This window comes from Limulus polyphemus, unplaced genomic scaffold (assembly GCF_000517525.1).
Source record: "Limulus polyphemus unplaced genomic scaffold, Limulus_polyphemus-2.1.2 Scaffold2546, whole genome shotgun sequence".
In the NCBI taxonomy this organism is placed as follows: Eukaryota; Metazoa; Arthropoda; class Merostomata; order Xiphosura; family Limulidae; genus Limulus; species Limulus polyphemus.
This window is the reverse complement of record NW_013668156.1, coordinates 34,338-44,810: the sequence shown is the minus strand read 5'-3', so window position 1 is coordinate 44,810 and position 10,473 is coordinate 34,338.

Sequence of the window (10,473 nt, the reverse complement as noted above, 5' to 3'; positions counted from 1 at the left end):
CGAACTCCACGAAGTGAAAGGAATATCCACTAGATATTAATTAAATTATAAATATATCAATTTATGTGAATATGACAGAAAAATTTCATTTTTCTGTAAAGGTGGTGTCTATTTACTTGTGACCACGCTGTGTATATATAACGTGACGATCAATCCCACTAATCGTTGGTAAGAGAATAGTCAAAAGTAAGCAGTGTTGACTAGCTGCCTTTCCTCTAGTCTATTACTGCTAAATTATGGATGTCTAGCGTAGATTAGACCTTGAGTAACTTTGCGCGAAATTCCCAACCAGCCAAACTAAACTCACAAAATTAAGTACACATATAGTATACGTGTCAAAAGAGAAATGTAATAAACATTTCATAAGTTGTGGTCTTGGTGCAAAGCTACACAATGGATTATTTACGCTTTACCACCACTGGGAATCAAACTACGGGTTTTGGTTGTAGTTCTATAAATTTATTGCTGACTTACCAAGAGAAATATTTGATAAGACTAACTTTTGCGCATGTATTATCAGTTTCTAGAAAATGTTCCAGGTAGGTGGCACAACTTTCTATCATTAAGAAAATTTTCTGCTCAATTTAACTTTTATTTTTCAACAATTCCATAAGCAGTTACCTTGGAAAGTATTTATTGTACATCGCTTTATCAAAAGCCTTCTGAAGACTTATAACGCTAGAATTTGAGGTTCAATCACATTGGTGGACATAATGTATATGTCCCATTGTTTAGCTTCGGGCTAAAACAAACTGTAAAAACTATTGCAATTACTCATTACTTCCAAATTTAGCCATTAAAATCTACTTAAGGCTTAAAACACATAAAATCGAGCATCATTATGACGATTGTGACTAAGGAAAGCTAATAACAAGGGAAATTAACGAAGAATACCCCCATTTAAGTTAAAATGACACTTTTTCATATGGTTTATGTCCTACGTTTAGCTCCGAGAACACTAGGAACACAAAATATTTCTACTGATGAACTCATGCTATCAACTCACTATAAGCTTTACATTATTTGACTAGTTTATTTCAAACTAGTGTAATACTGATAATTACAACCTGCTGGTTCTGGTCACTCGACTCGCAATCTGCAGATTCGAATTTCGTCACTAAACATACTCGCTCTTTCAGTCGTGAGGGCAGTGAACGTAGCACAAGGGGTGGCTAGGTTGGCTCAAGCCCATGCCTTTTTACTCTAATGCCACAAAATCCCCTTTTTTTCAATCAAAGAAGATTGTTCACAACTACTAAAATACATGCTTGATTGCTGTGAGTTACTAGGGGGGGGGGAGGCTACAGCTTTAAAATTAATGGCACACAGGGGCTTATAGATTTTACAGTGAAGAAATAATTGTGATACGCTACAAATACGCAACAATTTATTGTTTGGTTTTTAGATTGTTCATAAGACCAAAAGAATGGGAATAAAACAGGATTTGTTTCTTTCTTATGGCTTTTTACCCTACGCGCACCTCCTTACCTCCTCTAGTTTTAGATATAAAAAGAGCTCTAACAAATATTAACCAAAAACGAAAATACAATTAAAACTAATAATAATAATAATATCAATACGTAGTCCGAACTTCAAGATCTCTAATGACTTAAAATAATAATACCAATAATAAAATAATTTTAAAAAATAAGGGAAAATTAAATTCGTATGAATATTATTAATAATAATACAATTGTATATGATTGATTAATTAATATACAGTGACGTGTAAATTGAAGTGAATATGAGTTAAGTCCTATTGGTTACCTTTTACAAATTAGGCATGTGCTCCCTCCCATACCCATAGTGTTCATGCTGCCATCGTTACTGGATTAAGGTATATACTTGTGTATTGGTAATACAAATAAAGTGAAAGTAGGATATTATAATATTTAAAACTCCGTTATTATTAAAATCACTGATACATATACATACAAATGCATACGATATTATCAAATTGTAAATATCGATTCACTGCTCGTTTCTAATTGAACCATCTTAATGGAACTTGAAGATTTGGGCATTTTGCCATAAGACTTTTTACGACATCAAAATACGTGAGTAGGCAACTTGGACATTGCCATTTGGGATTGAGGTTTATCCAAAAATAAGCTTGGCTAATAATCTATTCTGTATTAATAATAGTATGGCACTTGTGCGAGTTACTTTTTACAGATTTAGCAGTTATGCACAGGTAATATATATATGTGTGCATATGTTAATATAACTTATTAGTTCAAACTTCTGCGCGTTAATAATATTAATAATACTAAATTTCCGGTTAGAATTTAGAGTAAGCTATATACTTTGACTGTTACTGTTAGATCAAAACTAAAATATAACCTGGCCATCAGTAATGCTAACTGAATATACTTTTCTTACATACCAATTTATAAATATTAAAAATGGAATGCGTTGTTTCATCAGTTTTAAAGTTTTTCGGCTATAGTACAACATCATATCGACCTTGATAAAATGGCCGGATGCCCAAGTCAACTAAAGAGTAAGGTTAAAAGATGCTATTTAAGATTTTTTTGTAGTACCATGATGTTACTTAAGTTAAAATCTTGCCTACATTTAGTAGAACTAGTACTGCTATTGTATGGATTGTAAAATTGTTGTATTTTATATAATATGTAGCTTCAAAATTCAAGTTATGTTAGTTTTTATATTGTTAAATGTTTTTTTAGTTAATTGGTTGTTCATTATTGGGGTGGAGGAGAAAGGTCATGTGTGTCTACATGAACATCACAAACATGCTCGCAAAAATATCTTCCTCATTCTAGTGTTATTAACTTTTAAGTGGTGATGCATACATTGGATGTATGTGGTTACTTAGGACTTCTTTGCTGCTGAAATTGAAAACAGATATTGAATATGACTGATTGAGGTAAGACTCATGAAAACTTCAGTTTATGACATTCATTTAAATACTGACTGGTGAAATGCAATTCCCCCATTTAATGTTTGCTGTCTATGCTTACGAGTTGGTTGCTTATTTGTATGGGTCTGTGTGTAAGAACTGAATGTTGCATTATTCTCTGTTCATTAACAGTACATACAATCTGTCAGGTCTTCTTGCAGTTAAAAATTGTGGAAGTTGGATGTATAAAGTTAAGTGATTTACATTTTTTTATTTTGTGTGTACATCTTCCATATTTATTAATTATTATTTTTTATTTACTTTAGAAATCCTTTTAATAATTTCACATCCATGTTGTATTTGAGACTTGTTTTGGGTTTTCTGTGGCTCTGGGGGTGTAGAGATGTGGAGCCCCTTGAATTTTAGCTCAGGTTTATAGGAAATATAAAAAGGGCAATATATTGAAAAGAAAAAAATAAATAATACATTATTAATAAGATTTAACAATTCTGTGATACATTAGAAGTACTATTTTTAGTACAGTTCACTACCACTGGGTTTCACATATTTCATCATATTGAATAATTTTGTTTTTGCATGTTACATCACTAGGGGAAAGAACTGACCAAAAATATTTAGGTGAATCAAATCATTTTCAGAATGAAATGTATCGGGAACTGTAACAGTAATATTGATGGTATTTTTGTTTGACATGTTTGTTAATAGTGACCCTGTATAGCCAACAAAATCATGGGTCCACAAGCACGTCTGATAAAACATAGTTTTCAAAGTAATTTAACAAAGGTTAAAATTCTGTTGGATAGTCAACATGGTTACACTAGGGAAAACTGTTGAAGATAACCCATTCCAAAGGCCAACCACACTTTTAGACTTGTATTCAATATTTATGTAGCTACAACCTAAGATCCTATTTACCCTGCCACTAGCAACAGCATATTGCTTGATGTCTCAAGATACTAATTACCCAGAACACCAAGATCCTTTTCTTCCAAAACATACTTGTAACTTAAGTTATGATATACCACATGCTTTACCTTACAATTATTATAATTAAAAGCTACCTGCCATTTATTTGCCCAACTCACCAAATAATGTAACTCCTTTTATAAAGAAGTAGCAGCATCCCCACAGCCAGCAATTATCAGTAAATCTAAGTAATTCATTGGCCATTCTTTAATCTATGTCATAGATGTACAACAAAAACATCAAAGGCCCTAACACTAAGCCCTGAGGCATTTCACGTGCAACGCTAATCCAGTTTGAAAGTTAGACTGAACTCCATTTACAACAACACTCTACTTTCTTCCATCCAGCCACTTGTCTATTGGGTGTACCAACTTATCTTCCACATCTTCAGAGATCTTTTTTTTAATAAGTCTCTTATGTGACATCTTCTCAAATGCTTTCTAAAAATCCATTTACACCAAAACCACATCTTTACCCTCATCTAAATATGCAGTAACCTCTCCAAAGAATGTAAATATATCCAACCACACTTTTAGAAAATAAAGCTGATTTACCTCAATATGATCCCTTGGAATGGGTTATCTCACAGATCATATTGAGGTAAATCAGCTTTATTTTCTAAAAGTGTGGTTGGCCCTTGGAATGGGTTATCTTCAGATGTGAGCTGGCTCTGAGTTTTTATTTGTAGTTTAATGGATGCGATTGTCTAGATGTAGCAACAGGTCCCTGGTTGTCTCTAAATTTTATGTTAATTTGGTGCATAAATGAACCCCATCAGTAATTCTGGGATTAATCTAACTGAAAAAAAAAATGTCCATTTTGTTTTAAGCCACTAACTTCATAATTTACCTTTTGTAATTATATCAGCCAGGGTGTCTAGGTCACTCAAAAAAAAAAGAAATAAAATACAATTTCTGTTGTGAAACTTCTTGTGTTGTTAAGACAAGAAAGGTTTATAAAGTTATTCTGAAATAACTTTTCAATGATTTCCTGAATTTCTTCTGCACACAGCATAACTGTTTAGCATTTACATAGGTGAAAGCTTGCTAAAGATTAAGTTTAGATCTGGACTAACAAAGCTTTCATATTTCCTTAATATTTAGGACCTGGCTTCAAACTGTCATTCCATCATTCAAACATACTACTGCTACTACTTTGCTCAAATTTTTAAACCTGATAACATTGTAATAGATTTTTTTTCCTGTTTTCAGCACATCACTATCCTTCCTATAATAGTTGTATCAAAACATGACACAGTATTCTGGTGTTTTATCTAATTAAATCATAATGTTCCCATTCTTTGATTCAGACTTTCCATTAGTAGATCTTAGGACCATAAATGTGCTTTAATATGTAACTTTTAAAAAAGACGTCAACTTTATATGGTTAATTTAATTTTGTATACTAAAATATAAAGTTTCGCTATAGAAATGTCTTTGTTAAAATAAGTTTGTCATTTTGTGATGTTGATTTCTAATAATCACTTATAATTTTCATCCGTGTAATGTTCAAAAGTGCATTAAATTGTGTGCTCATATCTTCAATTATAATGTTTTGTTCTCCTCTCAGAAAGCTATATCGGCACTGTCTATGGTCTCGAGAAATTCCTCTGATGCAAGTGTAAGTACTCGTTGGTGCTTAGTAAAACTATTTATGGAATTGATTATATCTTTACAATATGTTTATCAGTAGGCCTAATTGTAAAATATTTATTTAGTTAAGTCGCTTTTTTATATTAAAATACCTGAAATTAGTTCATCTCATAATATTAATAATAATAATAATGATATATTTTAGACTAGCAGTAACTTGTTACCAAAGAAAATTGTTAAATTTTCAAGATTGGCACAGTTGTTTCGTTAAGTTTACACAATTTTGACCAGTCAATACTAATGGTCCAATGATGCAACATAATTCAGTTGATATTATGGATTTGAAAATAGAATAGGTTTATATTTACCATTTTTAGTACAGATTATTTGTTGTAGTTTTTCAAACTAGCTCATTTTTTGTTCACTTTAAATGGAAAATATAATACATGGATATAGTTATATAAAGTCCAACAATAGTTTGAAATGCAAGATATTTATACTAACATTTTCATATCGTAGGATTTGGTTTATTTACAGTTGTGTTGCTTATACTTTTATTTTTAAGTGTAAGAATACAATTTTATTTATGTTTATTATTTGTTCATTTTCTATTATTATTTATCATCAGGGTAAAAATTCCAAACTCGTGTGTTACACATGGGGAGAAAAAAAAATTCTAAAGAGTGTTGTAAAAATTAACTGAGAATAATGAGAGGAAAAACTGGGTTATGAAAAAGAGAATGTTGTGATGCCTTACGACAAGATTGTGATTCTATAAAAAAAAAAAGTTCAATGGATAAAAAAATATTAATTTTTTGGGTAAACTATACAGAATATGTGTTATGGGTCAACATTGTAAATTTGGAAATGTACTTGTTTCAAATGCAAAAAAAAAATACTGCAAAATAAAACGAACAGTTATGTAGGTTATATTTTTGAAATAAGGAACAAAAATTTCAGGACTTTAGTACCTTTTTAAAATATAATGATTTGCCAAAAACATTCCAAACATAAAAATCAAAAAAATTTCTACATGGACAACGACATCGAAACGCTGTTGGTAAAGCTAATTGGTTTGGAAATGAAAATTGAAAGCTAATGCAGTGATTAATTCTATAGAAGTCAAATAAAATAATTTGTTATTAACGTATGCTATTTTGAAGAAACTAAGTGCAATATACATAGATAGCAATAACATCTCCTGGTGAAGAAGTTCTGAAACAATTTTCAGTTGTTATTGAAAAGAATTAAATGAAAGCTCAACTTGTAAAATCAGATCAAATATAACTGAAATCAGCTGAAACAGTGCCATCAGATAACACTGATGAAATAAAGTAAAATTTTTATTAACACGGATGTACGAGACAATAACCAACAAGCATGGAGAATGTGGTAGCAAATAATCCAGTTGCATTTTATAAGAAACAAAAAAAAAACTGTCGAATTCACATGGAGAATTGACCACAGTGTTTGTTAAAAACAAGAACATTTATCGGTATGAAAACATAATTATCTAAATATAAGATTTTTCAAATCCATTAATAAAGAAAAATAATATACATTAACATAACCAAAAGATTATAGCAAATCGTTTAAAAGAGTAAGCTTATTCATATACATATTTAATAAAAACTGATAATGAAAGAAAAAAATAAACAAGAAAAACTAAAAAAACTCTGGGATATTTAACTAATGAAATATAGTCCAGTCAAGATTATAACTCATTATTAAGTTCAGCAAGAATATAAAGTGGGAAAATACTTAGGAAAAATGTCAAGAAGCTGAGGAACTTTGGGAAATATCTGGAGATGATCCCTTGCAGTTTTATGCTTCCTGTTGGCATCACTGACCTTTACATCATGAACTGGAGAATGGGGAGCAATGAAAAAGCTCTTAATTAATCACTTGTGTACGTAGCTGAAAGTAGGATGAAAAATACAGCGTATGAAAGACTACCAAAGGGTCACAAACTGAATCAAGCTTCCATGAAAACAATATATTAAATATGTATATAGCAAGTTGATGGGTGAGTAGAGGGCACTTGTTGGTCACTTGTTGTTCAGTGCACTGATGATAAATGAAATGTGTATTTTAATAAAGGTAGGGTTAGTATTCTTGTAGACATACTTGGCTGTACTTCACTATAAAAAAAATATTGTTTTGTTACAGTATTTTGGCTATACTTTACTATAGAAAAATATTGTTTTGTTACAGTATTTTGGCTATACTTTACTATTATAAAAATATTGTTTTGTTACAGTATTATTCAGTTACATAACTGGAGGGTAATTTATACACTTCAACTAAAAGTTGTTTAGGTTTTTGTAACTTGTACTATTTTTTACACACAAAACAAAACGATAAAGCTCTATAGTGTAAGATTTATAAGCCCATGAAAGTCACTTACTGTTTAAGTGTTTTTGTTTATTTTTTACTGTTAAACAGTATTTAGTATATTTATGTCTAGGACCTAAAGACATTGCTAGCAGAAAAAATCAAAGAAGAGCAGAGAAATGTGAAAAGTTTTAGAGAACAGTATGGCAACAAAATCATTGGAGAGGTTACCGTTGATCAGGTGAGCACAAGTATATATTTATGAAAGTATTGGTTAAAATTTATATTTTTAGTGATTTTTCAAACCATAATAACTCACAATATTCACTCTTAACTGAACCCCTTTTTGAGGTTAGTATTCTTCCCAGTTCTGTTTTTTGCTTTTCCGTTTTATTTATTAAATGATGGGAAAATAGTTTTTTCGTTTGTATATTCTCAAATCAGTACCTAAAGTTTTATCTTATAATAACTGGCTATGACACCATCAAATGATGTAAAATGTAACTTATTTTTACTTTTTACAAAGGGAATTAAATTCTAAATAAATATTCCAATAATATTAGATAAACAATATTAAATTAAATTATTGTATTATTTCATTTCTTCCATTGCAGAAACTTGCATATATAAAAGATTAAATACATAGACCAACAAATAAAGGTTTGTCAAGGTGATGACATTGTTAATGAGCTCTTTGTAGATTTAGTGAAATTTGTCGGCAACATGGAAAACATAGGTTTTTTTTTTTTTTTGCTCTGATTTCTAATTGACTATCGTAAATAAATATGGTGGTCAAATATCTTTGTGGTCTACAAAGATATTTACACTATAATGTGTGTTCTACACAGATACTGTCATCATCAGTATTTCAACTTTACTTTATTTGCAGCTGATGTCATTTATTATAAATAACGCTTTTAATCTAATAAAGTACAAAATATCATTACATATCGTTTTGGGGGGGCAAATATAATCGGAATGAGATAAATTCCAACAATCAAAACTAGCACAATTATAACCTAAATTTAAAGTACTCTATTGGAACACACAACTCATTAAATTATTATTATTATTATTTGCTGAAGAAAAACGTGGGTAAATATAAATTATAAAGCAAGAAATTATGTTTTAGTGAATCATTAAAATGGTGATAATGATAGTATCTGTGTAGATTGCACGTTATAGTAGCACCGATTAGCCTTACAACTGTCTTACAAATCAGTTAGGTAATCTGTTTACTTGTTTCCTGGATTGTGTCATAAATTTTGTGTCTTAACCAGGGATGATCGGAGATTTAGTCAGTTCCAGAATGAAAAAGATTAACTTGGAAAAACATGTTTAGAGTTTCAGTGTGTGAGAGGAGTAACAGTAGAAAAAAATTTCACATTGCATACTTGTGTGTTAATTCATCTGTTCCTGTTCATAGTAATACATTCCTCCATTTACTTGGCAAAAAAAAACATCCATTAATTACTTTAATATATTAAATATACACCCACACTTATGCTTACACAAAGCATATTTATGTATGCAATATATCATACTAGTCAATATTTGGGCCTGGTGGTTAGGGTGCTCAATTTGAATCCCCGTCACTGAGCATACTCATCCTATATGGTTGATATCTGGACTGGTCACTCAGATGTAAACATTTTTGGCTTAAAAAAAAATGCCAGCCAATCTGAAAATAGTTGTGATTAAGGTTGTTATGGCAAAGAAGAATACAGTTGATATTTAAAAAAAATAAAAATTACCCAATAATTTTGAACAGCACATGGTTTTTGTTATAGTACTTTACAATTGGGATGTATCTTGGATTGTGTAATTTATTGATAATGTGTATATAATTATACCATTGTATGATTGACATATATGCTTTTAACTAAAGTTTGAACAGTTCAGAAATGGTACATAGTCATTTGTCAAGTTTATGGGGGGGGCCAGATTCTTTACAGTAGGTGTCTGTGACTTGTTGGCAATAAATTTCAGCAATAAACGGGCAGCACAGCATCCACTTGTTTTAAAATAATATAATCAAAACAAGTCAAATGTATGTACAAAAATTTGTTACACTATTGGTTATCATAGTTGTATCCAGAGCTTTAAATAATTCTTTTTCATCAAAGTCCACACAGGTGGGTTCAATTACTTTAGAACATCCTTTGAAAATATATTATTCTCCTCTACTCTGTTATTACAATATAAGGCTGTGATACTCACTTTAAAATCACCACTATAAGTGTTGGTTACCACAGTTTTATCCAGAGCTTTAAATAATTGTCTTCTTTGCATCAAATGCCACATAGGGGTGTTAAATTACTTTAGAACACCTTTTGACAAGACAAAGTATTCTCCTCTATCTCTGTTGTTACAATACAAGCTGTGGAACCCACTTTAGAAATCGCACATTATGGCTAAATTCACACACAGTCTAACTTCACTGTTACTTCCTTACTTACTTGTACTAACGTGGTCACCTATATATTGCCCAACAGAGGCCTAGAACTTTCTACAAACTACGAGACATTATGATATAACAATACTTATTTAAAGCAGTGAGAAAAATTAAGAAGGTTTGAGTAACATGACATCAGTTCACAACAATTGAACTACACAACAAATGAATCGTAAACAGTTGCATAAGCAAACATGCGATAAATTATTGCTTCTAAAAATACTAAATTTAACACTCGTGCT